The sequence below is a fragment of the Castor canadensis genome, chromosome 8 (genome assembly GCF_047511655.1).
Source record: "Castor canadensis chromosome 8, mCasCan1.hap1v2, whole genome shotgun sequence".
Lineage (NCBI taxonomy): Eukaryota > Metazoa > Chordata > Mammalia > Rodentia > Castoridae > Castor > Castor canadensis.
In genome coordinates, this window is record NC_133393.1 from 93,237,030 (window position 1) to 93,254,451 (window position 17,422).

At 34.1% G+C, this 17,422-nt stretch overlaps 1 pseudogene; it reads right to left on the reverse strand.

The window, feature by feature from the left end:
- Positions 1 to 485: 485 nt before the first annotated feature.
- LOC141425933 (olfactory receptor 9S13-like) lies at positions 486 to 6,737 on the reverse strand (annotated as a pseudogene).
- Between the last annotated feature and the right edge of the window lie 10,685 nt (positions 6,738 to 17,422).

A 17,422-nucleotide genomic window follows, 5' to 3' on the forward strand; every position in this document is an offset into this window, starting at 1 on the left:
TGCTCCTTGACTGATATACCATGGGTTCCTTTTTTACAGATAAGGAAATTTAGTTTGACAGTCCAAGTTACAAGAATGTAAACCTAGATCCCTGGGAAACAGTAAGCCTTTGAGTCAAAAGCATTCTATATAATCATCACCACTCCATTGTGCCACCAAGGCAATTTGTCTCACTTTGTAAATAACTTAAAGAGTAATACACACAGATATGATATTATTTTAATGATCATATAGAAATAACAAATATTTACTTCTTAAAGTAAAATGAAAGTGATAATGTAATTAATTTAATATTAAATGAAAACAAACATATATATACTCTAGGCAAACAGAATAATGATGCATGTATATATATTATTAGAAATATTATTTATAAAGCGTAGACAATGGCATGTTGCCACATATAAAATCATCTTCCACATCCAATAATTTTATAGCAAGGTCCCTTAGAAATCAAACTGGCCAGTACATAAGTTTCATAAACATCACCGAAAGGATGACTTCTCAGATAATAATCTTTTCACAGCATCTTTCACATCTCTGTTTCTCAGACTGTATATTAGAGGGTTCAGCATTGGTATTATAAGAGTGTAGAACACAGCTATGATCTTGCTTTGCTCTGGTGCAGACATGGTCCCAGGCTGGGCATACATGAAGAACACAGTTCCATAGAATAAACTCACGGCTGCTATATGGGAGCTACAGGTAGAGAAAGTCTTTCTCCTGCCATGGGTAGGGAATCTTTAGAACAGTAGAGAGGATATACCCATAAGAAACCAGAATGACAGTGGAGGTAGTAATAATGATGAGAGCAGAGAGAATAAACAGCACAATCTCATTGGCAAATGTGTCAGCACAGGAGATCTTGTTCAAGGCTGAGACATCACAGAAAAAATGGTCCAGTCTGTTTTCTCCATAGAAACGCAAATTGATAGTAAAACCTGTATGTACTGCAGAATTAATGCAACCACAGATATAGGACCCAGTTACCAACTGAACACAGACTTTGTGTGACATCTGCACAAGGTAAAGGAGAGGGGAGCAAATGGCTGAGAACCAATCAAATGCCATCACAGACAGAAGAAAGGCTTCAACAGTAACATACAAGGCAAAGAAGAAAAGTTGGACCAAACAGTCATTGTATAAAATTTTCTTTTCAGTGCTCAAGAAATTAGCTAACATTTTTGGAGCAATGACTGTGGAATAGCAGAGATCTAAATAGGACAAATTTCTAAGGAAAAATACATAGGTGTTTCCAGTCTGAAGTCCATCTTAGTGACAGTTATCATGCTGATGTTCCCCACGACAATGACTGTGTCATTGTCATTGTGTGATCAAGAACACTAAGAACAAGAGGATCTGTAGCTTTTGAGAGGTTCTAAGCCCCAGCAGAAAGAAATCAGTCACCTCAGTTATTCTTATTCAGCTCTCTCCTCATAGCAGGTATATAGGTAGACCTGGAGGGACAATAAAATTGAAAGAAATGAGTCATCAGAATACTTGTTTATGATGAAACGCCTGACAAATTAGCGTAGAATAAAATTTATTATATCTATAATAAATTATTTATATTGACCCAATATTTTATAAGACACTAGTAAACATACTGTGTGTGTTACTATATTTAAAATTTCTCCTAGTGATAAATTCAATCTGATTTGTAAACCTTTTCAGTGATATTCACCTGCAAGGAATACAGAGTATCTTAAGTGTGCTTATGGGAAATGGAGATTCCAGCAAAATGTCTGGAGTCAGGAGAATTTTTATTTAATTTTACCATCAGTTGAGTGCTATTTAAAGTTTCCTTCCTAAGTGGAATATATTTTACAAAGACATTATAACATACCCCACATCATATAATGTATGAAGGTATAGTATATTCTAGAATTGTACAATGAAAATAGAGTTCAAATGGGTCTCATTTAATTTCTAATCATTACTTAGTTTTCATTTACTATAGAAAAATAACATATAGCATTATGTCTATCTTTCTTACGTGAGAAGGAAGCCTTAAAATAACATATAGCATTATGTGTGTCTTTCTACATGAGAAGAAAGCCTTCATGTAAGGAAATCCTTCCTTCCTTGCTTTCTTCCTTCCTCTCTTCCTTCATTCTTTCCTTCTTCCTTCTTTCCTTTCTCCCTCCTTTGACTCTTTCTTGAGTATAGAAATGTTTGTGGAGATTTCTAAGATCTTAGGCAAAGATGTTGTTTTTTTCCTAGAAAGAAATCTAATTATAAATGCAAAGACACATGCATATGGAAGATTGAAAACACACAGTACAATTTAAAGATCACTATAAATGAAAATGAGAGGGAGCAATATTTACACAATCTTCAACTTCTTTATTTAGACTTACCCTATGGTGACTATGAAATATTCTAAAATAAAACACAGGGGAGACATTTTTATTCTAATTTTATGATTTAGGAAACCAAGACAATAAAACAGATCTAATTGACTTACTTAGAGTAATAAGATTAAGCAACATACTAGCTAACTATACAACTATATATCATAAAATGGAAAAGAAAATATAAACAATAAATTCAATTATTTATACTCTACTGAAATGTTTTAACTATAAAAGTATGTAAATTTACAACATTTATACAAATAGTATTATAGTAAATTCATGAAATTATAAATAAATAATTATAAAATGTGTTATGTTCATTGTCATTGCTATGGTTTCTCTCTCTCTCGGTCTCTCACTCTCTCTGTCTCTCTCTTTCTCTCTGTCATCGTACTAGGTTTTTGAACTTAGGGTCTTGTTCTACCACATGAGTCAAACACCCATGCCTTTTTACTTTAGTTATTTTTATGTAAGGACTTGCTTTTTGCTGGAGGTAAACTCAATCTGTAATATTCTTATATATGCTTCCACATAGCTTACAGGAATTACAGGTGCATGCCACCACATAAAGATTACTGCTTGAGATGGGATCTTGCAAAATATTTTCCTAGGCTGTCTTGGAACTGTGATCCTCCTGATCTCTGCCTCCTGAGAAGCTGGGATTATAGGCATAAACCACTGTGCCCAGCCCCTTTACACTTCTTTCTTTTAGATAGCTTTTGTTATATTTCTTACCTTTGCTTCAATATTTCTGTTGTTAATGTAAAATATGAATTCACATCGTAGTTAATGGTCCCTGCCAGAAGTTACATTTACTATCTTTCTGCCTTCTAATAGTAGCCAGTCAATATTTCTGTCAACATTTTTTGCCACAGAGTTGACTAGTGCAAGAAAAGAGAGAGAATGATAAATATGAGTTATTCTCAAGAACAATTATTTTTCATGCTAGTAAGCACCATACCATACATAAATTCAATTATATTCATGAAGAGTCAAAATATGAAAAGAAACAAACCTTTGATATTGGGAAGTTTTTCCACAACAGATTTCATTACCTTCCTTCCAGATGGTGACTCAAATTTTCTAACATGAACAAATACCAACAGAATTATAGCTCATCTGTTAATATTGTTGCTGTACTTTGGTTTCCCTTAGTATTTCATTGATTTACCTAACAAACAGACCTGAGATGAATCCTGAGAGAAATTCTCATGGGGAGGAAAACAAAAATGGTGGGCACTCTCTCTACAAGGTAAGGTTGTCACTGAGGATTAAAAGTTTCTCTCATCAATAAGATACTTTGTGTCATAATGCAAAAAAGAAAACTAAATAGAGAAATTGTTGACTGGTAAATGTGTAAGCTCTTTGGAAAGTTAAAAAAGTTCTCTAGAGTACTAGAGAGTTAATGTTCTTTATAAAACAAACTAATAAGCAGACACTGTTGAATGATTAGTATCTGAACCTTTTATATTCATGATTTACACAGAGCAATATTAAGCAATTTCATTTGAATGATTTATACTCCTCAATTTTACTCATTTTTACCTGTACTGTAAATGTACTACATTGGTATTAATTAGAGGAAAATGTACACAGAGAATAAGCAATATTCAATGGTAGCACTGGAGTAAAATAAGGTGGATATTGATGTAGCATAGAGAATAGCAAGAGTGGACAATCATCTTTGAAATTAAGTATGGGAAGAAGTGGTGTTAAGTTTCCAGACATCTGGGAGTTTCTGGAAACACAGAGCCAGAGGGCAGGAAGTTCTGAATAAATAAATAAAACAAAAAATTCATGAGTATGATTGAGCATTGGATACTTTCAGATATAGTAAATTTACTCATTCACATGTTAAAACAATGCTATGCGAAATTTCTTATTTCCTATGACAAGTTATTTAAAAATGTCTGTTGCAGTACAAAACAATAAATAACAAGTAGCTCACAAGTATACAATACTATCTAAAACTTCTATATCTGCCATGTATAAGTCAAAGTGAAAAGTCATGCTTTTGTCTCAATTTGAAAACTTTCTATATAATATATCTATCCAAAATATAGACATATTTTAGAATTCTGTTTTAATAAATACATTAATTTTTGATAAATCAGTTTGTGTCACTTTAAATGTTCACCTAGGGATAAATGTAGACACTTAAGTTTTTACAGACTATCTGATTTAGTAATGCATTTTCACTTAATTACAGAAACATTGCAACCTTGTAGGTGCTTTGACCACATTCCTTTTTGTTCAGTCTTCTCCTAATATGTTAGTAGTGGTTCCATTGTCATTTGCCCCTACATTTCTGAGAATTCCACAGTTATTTCACTTGTGTTAATTAATACATATTTTGACATTTTTCTCTAGTTTCCTTCAAGAATTTCCTTTTTTTTTCATTAATTAAACTAACATGGGTGTGACCATGAGACATCCCATCATTTCCATTGTATTTAAGTTAAACACTTAAGTGGAATCAATTAGTATACTACCTGATAAAATATGCCACTAGTAAAAATGATGTGACAGCATAAAAATAACATAAATTCCAAACTTTACACTATTTCAAGACATTTTTGTCCAACATTTAGACCCTAATACTATCATGTTAAAATTCTGGATATATGCACTGAAAGAAATAATTTAAATCATAAAAATATATTTTGTATTTAACCACAAATTAAACATCTTCAATTCCTTTCATCCATTTTGTATAGAGTAAACCAGCTTCATGTGATATAAGTTCTCATTATTCTGAGGAAATTCTTTAATGTTTCATAGTCTATTGTAATGGTGACAGACACATACTGAAAAGACAAAATAAAGTAGTTTCCGTTATGTAGAAGACTTAAAACTATAATGAAGAGATACACTTCAACCTTATAAAAATCACCTAAGAAAACCAACAAGAAGGAGGGAAAATTTAATTTTGCTCACTGTTTCAGAGGTTTTGGTCCATGGTTGCTTGGCTTCTCTGCTTCTGGGCCTGTAGGGAAGGAGAGTATCATGGTGGAGAGCTTGTGATGGAGCAGAGATGCTCACCTCATGGCAGCCAGGAAGCAAAAAGACAGAAAGGGACTGGGAACAACACATGTCTTTCCAGGGCATACCCCCAGTAACCTGCTTCTTCAATTATGTCCCACTTCCCAATAATGCCATAATATTCTCAGTCCTTTAAGAATTTCAATCATGATCTGACTGGATCCACCAATTGTGGGCAGTCTTTAGAAATATGAGCCTATTTGAAGACAATGTGTACCCAAACCATAATATCTCAAAAAAAGGCCTAACAAGTATGGTATCTTTTAATTAATCAAATACTAGTGGAAATGAAATATTCATACTGAGGCAATAAAATTAATGGTGTTAACCCAAGAAAATCAATATGCACTTGAAAATAGCCTATTTTTCTAAGCTTAAAGTTTTATTCTAACTTGCCAATTTTTAATTATAATTTCCCATTAATAAGCTCTGTGTTTTCTCTATTTTCAAAGATTGCTGCAGTAATAAAAATTAAATAGATCAAAGTAGAACAAGGTAAAATTCAAAAGTATTTGCTACTGTCCTGTAATGAATCAAACACAGACTTGGTTATTATAGTACAATGACAATCATTATCATTGAAGGATTGTCCTTAATATATCTATTTTATTAGGTATATAGGTAAAATATATCATGCGTTATTTTAAATAGTGATAATTTCACTATAATCATAGTAGAAATTCAGACTGTAGCTAGAATGATACATAAAAAAATGCTACTTTCTTGATAAAATCCCTGCAAAAACATGATTTAAAGTCAAAAACAAAGAACTTCTTTCAGTGCTTGATAAACATACAACCTCAGAGCCCAAGAGATAAGTAATCCAAATTCATGTTTCTTCATATGCAAATTGTTTTATGTGCAATATTTAATTAATCTATGAATTTATATTTCTACTCTTAAAATATTAATGCTATTAGAATTCAAGCCAAGAGATCAAGGCTTAATTTGTCTTGTGCCTCTCATTGGGTTCTTTCCATGAGTTACAGAGGAACAAGCAATCACTCAGAAATGACTGGTTTCGTTCTTGTAGGCTACAAAAGGCGCCTTGAGCACCATCTTCTCGTCTTCCTGCTATTTCTGCTTGTATATGCCATGATCCTTTGGGGAATATTGGGATGATGACTGTTACTGTGACTGATCCCCGACTAAACACACCAATGTATTTTTTCCTAAGCAATCTTTCCTTTATTGATTTCTTCTATTCCTCAATCATTTATCCAAGGATATTACCAACTTCTGGTCAAAGAGCAAGTCCATTTCCTCTGCAGTCTGTGTGGCCCAGTTCTTTCTCTTTGCACTTTTCATTGTCACTGAGGGATTTCTCCTGACAGCCATGGCTTATGACTGCTTCATTGCCATCTGCAATCCACTCTTCTATTCTGTTTAGATGTCTACACTCAGGTGGTAGCAGGCTCCTATGTTTGTGGCTGTATCAGTTCAGTTTTTCAGAACAGCCTGACATTTACTCTATCCTTTTGTGCTTCTTGGGCTTGGGCATTGACCATTTTACTATAACTGTCCACTTCAGAGATTACTTTGTTCTGATGTGTTTATCCATAAAATGGTATCTTTTTCCTCACCTGGATTCATTATCTTGCCTATGATGTGCACTGTGTCCACAGTACTAAATATACACTCCACTGAAGGATGTAAAGAAAGTCTTTATTTGCAGTTCTCACCTAAGATTTGTAAGTATACTGTATGGTGCTCTCATTTGATGTACTTTATCACTGACAAATTTTTCTGAACTGAGCAAAGTGGCCTCCTAGTGCAACTTCCTGTTATACCTTTTCACTCACATCCTTTTATTTATTATCTGAAAATGAAGATGTCAAAGAGACTCTAAGTCTTTACTTTTCTTCTGTCTACTCTATTTTGCCAATTTATTTCATAACTCTTTGACCATTATTTAATATTTTCTAAACAATAAAAAATATTACAAGAAGTTTTTCCACATAGTGTGCCCTTCCCAAATGTTACTTTTTTTCTTTCCCTCTGAGGAAATTTGATAAATTCTGAAAGTGCTGGGTGTGGGAGATGCCTGAGACATTACAGTAGCATTTGTAATGATGATCCCTCTCACTGATAGCCAATTACATTTTATTTCACAGAATTGATTTGTATTGTTGAACAGTGTTCTATATTTTATTATACCTGCTGCCTAAACAGTGCTTGTTTAGGATTGCCCTTCCTTCCTACAAACAATAATGGATAAATGACAGGAATGGCCTAGTTTGTTGAATAAAAGATTTTTCATTTTCATAACTAGTCTCATTAGTATTTTCAATGATTATTAAATATTCACATTGAGAAAGTATTTTGAATTGCTATATAAATAAGAAATAAAATAAGCATTAGGTAACCTTCACTGATTATGCACTGTTGGAAAATTGTATTCTGAACATGCCAAGCATTGGGGATCACTCTGAGGCTCTGCTAGTTGCTGGATCCTAATTCAAAAAACTAAAATGGGAGATAGAGATCAGCAAACACTTTAAGTAGACATTCCCTGAATACAGGTTTTCACAATTTTGTCTAATGTTAATTATTGCAAAGGAAAATTTAATGAAGTTACAGAAGTAAGAAAGTCATCAAAATAAAGTGTAGCCTCCTTATGATATATCCTAGTCACTCCCACATCAGGTTCTTTGCTTTACACGCTTAGAAACACAGATGTCAAAAAACATAAGACCCCAGAGAGCAAAGTATGTTTGCTTCATTCTACTTTAACAGTGTTATAACTTAATGACCTGGGTGTTATAATGATTTAGTGAAGCAATGATGTGAAGAATGTTGCTCTGGATACTAGAAATATTTTATTCATTTAAATCCCCTGTATTTATAGTTTAAATGTATAGTGGTCTATAGTGGGTTATGTGTAATGGCTTGCTCAGGTGTTGATTTTGGAATGGTTTTCTCCCTACTTCATTTTCATTTTTCCATACAGATGATGATTGCCCCATAATTTGTTTTTACAAAAACTATGCTTTCAGATTTTGAGCTGACTCTCTATATATGTCTTTGGAATTCATTGTTTATCTTGAGTCAGTAATATGTGCTTTGAGGATAAGGATAAAATGTGCAACAATAAAATATAATGTAATAAGAAGAAATAAAAATATAATATTTACTTGAGGAAATATTTTAGAGTATATATAGAGAGAATCAGAAATTCTGTATGGCACTGGGACAGAGGGGTGGAATGTGAGTCATTATCATCTATCTGTAGGGTAGATGAATGATACATTTATTCATGGTTTGCTCTGGGTTGAATAATTAGTATTTTGTATCCATCTAAAAATGCACTAAATTGACAAATTATTCTTGAGAATTTTCCCTTTTTACAGAAAAACTGAAATTGCAAAAATTAAATAGTATACTTTTACAATTTATGTATTTCTGGGGATTTATTAATCAAATCAGTGCTTATTGAAATTTCATGCATTCTTGACCCTGTGAAAACTTCTAGGCATAAGTCATTTCTGTATTTAACAAGTTCACAATCAAATGAAGAAACCTAATGACAGGACAGAGATGTGTAGTTCATATGAGACAAACCAAGACACACAGAAAATGAAAAAGGGACAGAGCCCTCTGGAAGTGAATTGCTTTAGTGGTCAGGGAAAATTTTCTTGTCACATATTTAAGAATAGACAGTGTTGAGCAAAATGGAAAAGGTTTCCATGCAACAGAATTAAATAACTGCATGGTAATGTGCATGAAATTTAACAACCAGCTTTTAATGCATAAAGCAGGGAGTGGAGAGAAAAGTTTTAAAAGGAAATCCATAGGAAATTTGCAAAAGTATATGATAAGAAAAGGAATATGACTACTTTCATAGGAAGACTCAGGGAATAACAAGTCTTTTCTATAGTAGCATTCACTTCCTACTGTAAGAAATTGAAATGTGACATTTTTAAAAATTATAATAGAAAGGATGCAAGAGCATAGATGCACACAGGGTTCTATCAACTATTATCTGGCTTTTAAGTATTAAAGCCATATTTTCTATTATGGGCATATACATATTTTTATCTATTACATTTTGGTAACTTCATATTTATTCTCTGCTAAATGATTTAAAAATAGTTTCTGGAAAAGATGTTATTACATACCATATTATTTGCTTACCAAATAACAACTGAATGGTGTACAGTTTTATAAGGCAAAAGAACTTACATTTATAAATGATAAGCTATAAATATTTGTTAGTCTTAAAAGCTGAGTGACATTCATCTGGCAAACATAGACACAATATATCAAGACACATCTTAAAGATTAAGACAATAAAAATATTATTTTTTCAACAGCATATCACTTCAACAACATACAAAGAACATATCAAATACACTAAGAGGAACACAGAAGTGATAAGAAAATATTGAAGATAATGAAATAACAGATTGAAGATGAAAATAATAGATCATAACAATGACTGTAAATGAGATATATTTTCTTCATTTTAAGAGAATTACATTTCCATTGGAAGAGGTGAAAGAAACTTGATTTTTGAAAATTCACAGCTGGAAGAAGTTACATAAAACTGAAAATCATTATTTAATGAGGTAAATGATATGTGACATGCCACATTATATGTAAGTAAAATAGACATTCCTTTAATTTTTCTAAATTACATTTGATGATGCAATAAAATTTTAATCCTGTCTTGTGATATTCTAAATGCATTAGATAAAATATTTGAGAAAATTACAATATAAATATTGGGTTTACATAAAGGGAGGATGACTCTCTACTCTTAAACACAAATGACACTATTTGGGCTTATAACTATTAAATATAAAAGTAGAAGAATTTTGCTTTTAATAGTAATATGCCAAAACATGAACAGAGAGCTAAGATATCAGGAGAGGCTAAGGTGATGAAAAATAATCCATTAAAATTAGTATAAATGGGATACATGAATCCCATTTCAAAATGAAGAGTCTTTCTTGGAGGAGCAGATTGAGTTTTAAAAAAAACAGATTTTTGAGATTCCAAGATGGCGGCTAGAGGGAGAAAGCAGAAAATGAGCCTCCTATAGTGAAATCTTGGATAGACGCTGGAGACACACTTTGCAGGCATAATCACTGAGAAGAGGCATAACTTTGACCCCTCCACACGTCCAGCCAACGCAGAGAATCTCCACTTCATGTTAAATGGAGAAACCAGGAGGGCTCCCCTGGCTGCCAGTCACCCGCTCCCAGATGGCTTGGGAAGACATGGACCAGATGAGCTTCATGGTACCGTGGTACTCCCACAGACAAACGTGGGCCAGAGCAGCATAGCCCCCTGGACAGACTGACCTCCACCCTGGGAAAAAAGAGAAACTGACTAATAAGCAATAAAACAAAAAAGACACGTGCGAAAGAGTGTGGGGTGCACTGAGCACCAAAGATTGGGGGAACGGAATCCTTCCTGGGACTGTTCGTAATCAAGCCAGGTGGGCCGGAGAGGATCTGGCAGGAGCAGGGGCACGTGCCCAGCAACCAGGGGCGGGGAAGCCTGTGAGAGTGGTGGAGGGAGGAAAACTCCACAGGAGAGGAGGGAAGACCCTCTTCTCATGTGAACTGTAAACAAACATGGTGGCTGGCAGGAGAAGCAGCACCACCCAGTAATCAGGAGCAGGAAAGCTTGTGAAAGTGGCAGTGGGAGGAAAACTAAACAGGAGAGGGGGGAAGATCCACCTCCCACATGAACTGTAAATAAACACGCAGGCCTGAGAACACAGGTGCAGTGTCACCTTTCCCAGTGTGCTTGGAAAGGGGAAAGCTCGTAGCAGAGGCACCCACACAGGAGAACTATGAGTAAACAAAGCCTGCCGGACCAGGTGAGTGCTAAGCTCACACCAGAGATCTGCATAAATAATGTTGCCAGCAACAGCAGGCTGACAGCAGCAGGCAGGCAAGCCACAGCCACAGATACCATTCTCAGAACTGTCTCCAGACAATTTTTCTTTGTCTCCCTATCTTTGATGAGAGAACAACCGAATTACACCTAGATGCTGAAAAACTTACTGAAACTGTATTCCATTTGAACTTGGGACACTTGGTGGGGTTTTTTTCTGTATGAGTGTGTGTAGATTTGCATATAAAAACTGCAACACAGTGGTTGTGGGAGACTTTAACACCCCATTATCATCAATACATAGGTCATCCAAACAAAAAAATCAATAAAGAAATCCAAGATCTAAAATATACAATAGATCAAATGGACCCAGTTGATGTCTACAGAACACTTAATCCAACTTCTACACAATATACATTCTTCTCAGCAGCCCATGGAACCTTCTCCAAAATAGATCATATCCTAGGGCACAAAGCAAGTCTCAGCAAATATAAGAAAATAGAAATTATACCATGCATACTATCTGATCACAATGCAGTAAAAGTAGAACTCAACAACAAAAGTAAAGACAAAAAACATGCAAACAGCTGGAAACTAAATAACTCATTACTTAATGAAGAATGGATCATCAATGAAATAAAAGAGGAAATTAAAAAGTTCCTGGAAGTCAATGAAAATGAAAACACAACCTACCAGAACCTATAGGACACAGCTAAGGCAGTCCTGAGAGGAAAGTTTATAGCCATGAGTGCATATATTAAAAAGACTGAAAGATCCCAAATCAATGACCTAATGACACATCTCAAACTCCTAGAAAAATAAGAACAAGCAAATCACAAAACAAATAGAAGGAGAGGAATAATAAAAATAAGAGCTGAATAGAAAAGAAAAAAAAACATACAAAGAATTAATGAAACAAAAAGTTGGTTCTTTGAAAAAATAAACAAAATCAATAGACCCCTGGCAAACCTGACTAAAATGAGGAGAGAAAAAACCCAAATTAGTAGAATCAGGGATGCAAAAAGGGAGATAACAACAAACACCATGGAAGTCCAGGAAATCATCAGAGACTACTTTGAGAACCTATATTCAAAGAAATTTGAAAATCTTAAAGAAATGGACAGATTTCTAGATACATATGACCATCCAAAACTGAACCAAGAGGAAAGAAATCACCTGAATAGATCTATAACACAAAATGAAATTGAAGCAGCAATCAAGAGTCTCCCCAAAAAGAAAAGTCCAGGACCTGATGGATTCTCTGTTGAATTCTATCAGACAGTTAAAGAAGAACTGACACCAACTCTCCTTAAACTGTTCCATGAAATATGAAGGGAAGGAAAACTGCCAAACACATTTTATGAAGCCAGTATTACACTTATCCCAAAACTAGGCAAAGACACCTCCAAAAAGGAGAACTGTAGGCCAATCTCCTTAATGAACATTGATGCAAAAATCCTCAACAAAATAATGGCAAACTGAATTCAACAACACATCAAAAAGATTATTCACCCTGATCAAGTAGGCTTCATCTGAGGAATGCAGGATTGGTTCAACATACAAAAATCAATAAACATAATAAACCACATTAACAGAAGCAAAGACAAAAAACACTTGATCATCTCAATAGATGCAGAAAAAGCCTCTGATAAGATCCAACACCATTTCATGATAAAATGAAAGTACCTCAACATTATAAAAGCTATATATGACAAACCTACAGCTGGCATTATATTTAACAGACAAAAACCGAAACCATTCCCTCTAAAATGAGGAACCAGACAATGATGCCCACTATCTCCACTCTTATTCAACATAGTACTGGAATTCCTAGCCAGAGCAGTTAGGCAAGAAGAAGGAATAAAAGGAATACAAATAGGTAAAGAAACTGTCAAAATATCCCTATTTGCAGACAGCATGATCCTATATCTTAAAGACCCAAAAATACTCTACTCAGAAGCTTCTAGACATCATCAGTAGCTATAGCAAGGTAGCAGGATATAAAATTAACATAGAAAAATCATTAGCATTTCTATACACTAACAACGAGCAAACTGAAAAAGAATGCATTAATACAATTCCATTTAAAATAGCCTCAAAAAAATCAAATACCTAGGTGTAAACTTAACAAAAGATGTGAAAGACCTCTACAAGGAAAACTATACACTTCTGAAGAAAGAGATTGAGGAAGACTATAGAAAGTGGAGAGATCTCCCATGCTCATGGATTGGTAGAATCAACATAGTAAAAATATCGATACTCCCTAAAGTAATCTACATGATTTTTGCAATTCCCATCAAAATTCCAATGACATTCAATAAAGAGATAGAAAAATCTACCATGAAATTTATATGGAAGCCAAGGCAATATTCAGTCAAAAGAACAATGCAGGAGGTATCACAATACCTGACTTCAAACTATTACAAAGCAATAACAATAAAAACAGCATAGTACTGGCACAAAAACAGATGTGAAGACCAGTGGAACAGAATAGAGGACCCAGATATGAAGCCAAACAACTATAACCAACTTGTCTTTGACAAAGGAGCTAAAAATATACGATGGAGAAATAGCAGCCTCTTCAACAAAAACTGCTGGGAAAACTGGTTAGCAGTCTGCAAAAAACTGAAACTAGATCCATGTATATCACCCTATACCAAGATTAACTCAAAATGGATCAAGGATCTTAATATCAGACCACAAACTCTAAAGTTGATAGAGGAAAGAGTAGGAAATACTCTGGAGTTAGTAAGTATAGGTAAGAACTTTCTCAATGAAACCCCAGCAGCACAGCAACTAAGAGATAGCATAGATAAATGGGACCTCAAAAAGCTAAAAAGCTTCTGTTTATCAAAAGAAATGGTCTCTAAACTGAAGAGAACACCCACAGAATGGGAGAAAATATTTGCCAGCTATACATCAGACAAAGGACTGATAACCAGAATATACAGGGAACTTAAAAAACTAAATTCTCCCAAAACTAATGAACCAAAAAAGAAGTGGGCAAGTGAACTAAAAAGAACTTTCTCAAAAGAAGAAATTCAAATGGCCAAAAAACACATGAAAAAATGCTCACCATCTCTAGCAATATAGGAAATGCAAATTAAAACCACACTAAGATTCCACCTCACCCCTGTTAGAATAGCCACCATTAGCAACACCACCAGCAACAGGTGTTGGCAAGGATGCAGGGAAAAAGGAACCCTCTTACACTTTTGGTGCAAATGTAAACTAGTGCAACTACTATGGAAAAAATTTGGAGGCTACTTAAGAAGCTAAACATTGATCTACCATTTGATCCAGCAATAACACTCTTGGGGATATACCCAAAAGACTGTGACACAGGTTACTCCTGAAGCCCTGCACACTCATGTTTATTGTGGCACTATTCACAATAGACAAGTTATGGATACAGCCAAGATGCCCCACCACTGACGAATGGATTAAGAAAATGTGGTATCTATACACAATGGAATTTTATGCAGCCATGAAGAAAAATGAAATGCTATCATTCACTGGTAAATGGATGGAATTGGAGAACATCATTCTGAGTGATGTTACCCTGGCCCAAAAGACCAAAAATCATATGTTCTCCCTCATATGTGGACATTAGATTAAGGGCAAACACAGCAATGTGATTGGACTTTGAGCGCATGATAAAAGCTTTAGCACACAAGGGAGGGGTGAGGATGGTAAGACACCTAAAAAACTAGCTAGCATTTGTTGCCCTCAACGCAGAGAAACTAAAGCAGATACCTTAAAAGCAACTGAGGCCAATAGGAAAAGGGGACCAGGAACTAGAGAAAAGTTTAGATCAAAAAGAATTAACCTAGAGGGTAACACACACGCACAGGAAATTAATGTGAGTCAACTCCCTGTGTAGCTATCCTTATCTCAACCAGCAAAAGCCCTTGTTCCTTCCTATTATGGGTTATACTCTCTGTACAACAAATTAGAAATAAGGGCAAAATAGTTTCTGCTGGGTATTGAGGGGGCAGGGGGGAGAGGGAGGGTGCAGAGTAGGTGATAAGGGAGGGGATGGGGGCAGGGGGGAGAAATGACCCAAGCCTTTTATGCACATATGAATAATAAAATAAAATTAAAATTAAAAAAAGTTTTAAAATGCTATGTGAAAAGGTAAAATGAGGCAGTGCATCAAATTGATATCAGCTAAAGTAGAATGCAGGATAATGCACTTATAAATATAAGAAATAAATGCATATATACTGATAGTTAGATTGTATGTATTCAATACTACAATGAACAAAAAGTTACTACAACAGAGAAAATATCTATAAACCAATGAAAATGCTTAAGCACATTCAGCTGATTAAATGTCAAGAAATTAAAATCTTAAGAAGCTAGAGGGATTTTCATAGAATTATTAATAAATTAAAACAACAACTACCTTTTCAATGAAAAACACATCATGAACTACTGCCACAGAATTGTCTGTATGACCTTTGGTGTGAGAAAGTTCTGAATTCTGCTGTAGCCCTGGTTTTTCCTGGCAATATGAGGTTAAGCACATGACATAGTTTTTCTAAAACACACTGAAGAAGCTTGCAAAATATATTAATTTAAGTTATAAAATTATATTCAACTATATATATAAAAACACATACAATATTGCCTTCTCCATAAGTGATATTTGAGAACTAAAATATGTGTATGTTATACAGTATACCATATATGTATTTGAATATGTATGTATATAGTATTTTTAATCTATATCAACATTTTAATAAGGTGCTGATAGAAAAGCACAAAAACTGACTTTTCAATAGGTAGGATTTAAATCTGGTATTTAGTTTTAAAAACAGAACATGGGATGAAAATCTAGTGGCTTGAAAACATAATATAAATATGTTGCAATAGTTCTTATTTTCTGTGTCCTAGAAGTATTCATTAGAAAATATTACCCAATAAAGATTTTTGTCACAACTGCCATAAATATATAACTGCACAGAAATATGCTAAAAATTGTATAACTGAGTAGAAATTCCATGATATTGATAAAAGGTAATTATCAAAATGATAACAATAATAAAAGTGACCATTAATCTAATACTAAATGCTGTATTTACAATATTTAATTTGATCAGCATAACTTGCATCTAGTCACTTGATAGTCTCCTTTCAATCTAAAACCATTCAAGGACTTCTCAATATCTCTTCAGTGGTAATGCAAGAAATTAAGCCTATGCTGTCTGCTATCACAAGCAAGACTCAACCTTCTTTCCTCTAAGTATGTTTTATAAATAAATCAAATATATATAAGGTGGAATTCTGCTAAAATGTCAAATGGAAAAAAGTCTGAAGTTCATTAAAATGTTAACTAATATTAACTAAGACATTATAGAAAAAGAAAACCCTTTCAGGAATTAAATCCTATCATGTTACAAGCATGAAATGCCAACATAAAGACACTATAGCCAGTTAGAATGGCTATAATCAAAAAGACAAAAAAAATTCACAGATGCTCGTAGAGATGAAGGGAAGGGTGAAGTTATTGTAAAGTTTTGGTGGGAGTATAAATTAGTAAAATCTTATGAAAAATAGTATGGTGCTTCCTAAAAAGGCAAATCTACTTTAAGTTCCAGCTACAGTACTGGGTACATTTCCAAAAGAAAATCAACATGTCAGAGAGTTACTTGCACTCCTGTGTTTATTCTTAGCATTGTTCACAATAGACAAGATATGGAAGCAACTAATGTATCCATCAATGGATAAAGAAAATGTATATATACACAGTACAAATGCTGTGTACATATGTATATAAATAGAAAATGATACCTGTTGAAATTGTTTCAGGAATGGGGGGGTGATAAAGGACAATGATGTAGGGGATAGTTTCAAGTATGATATATTTGATTTATTATAAGAACTTTTGTAAATGCCACAATGTACCCCCACCCACTACAACAATAAATTTTAAGAATGTGTATACATACAAACAACATACTGTTGTTTTATCTGGACCCAAGAACCAGTCTTAAAGCCATTGGTTTTTGGCCAAAATTTGGGTCTGACAAGGACCGGGTCTGTCAACTATTAATTGAGTATGTTAATGACAAGAGCTCAATAACTCAAGAGGAGATGGAATATGACCTCTGTTGGAGACAGAGTCCAGTAGTCCTGTTTCCACTTAAAGAAAAACCCCTTCTAATGGGGAT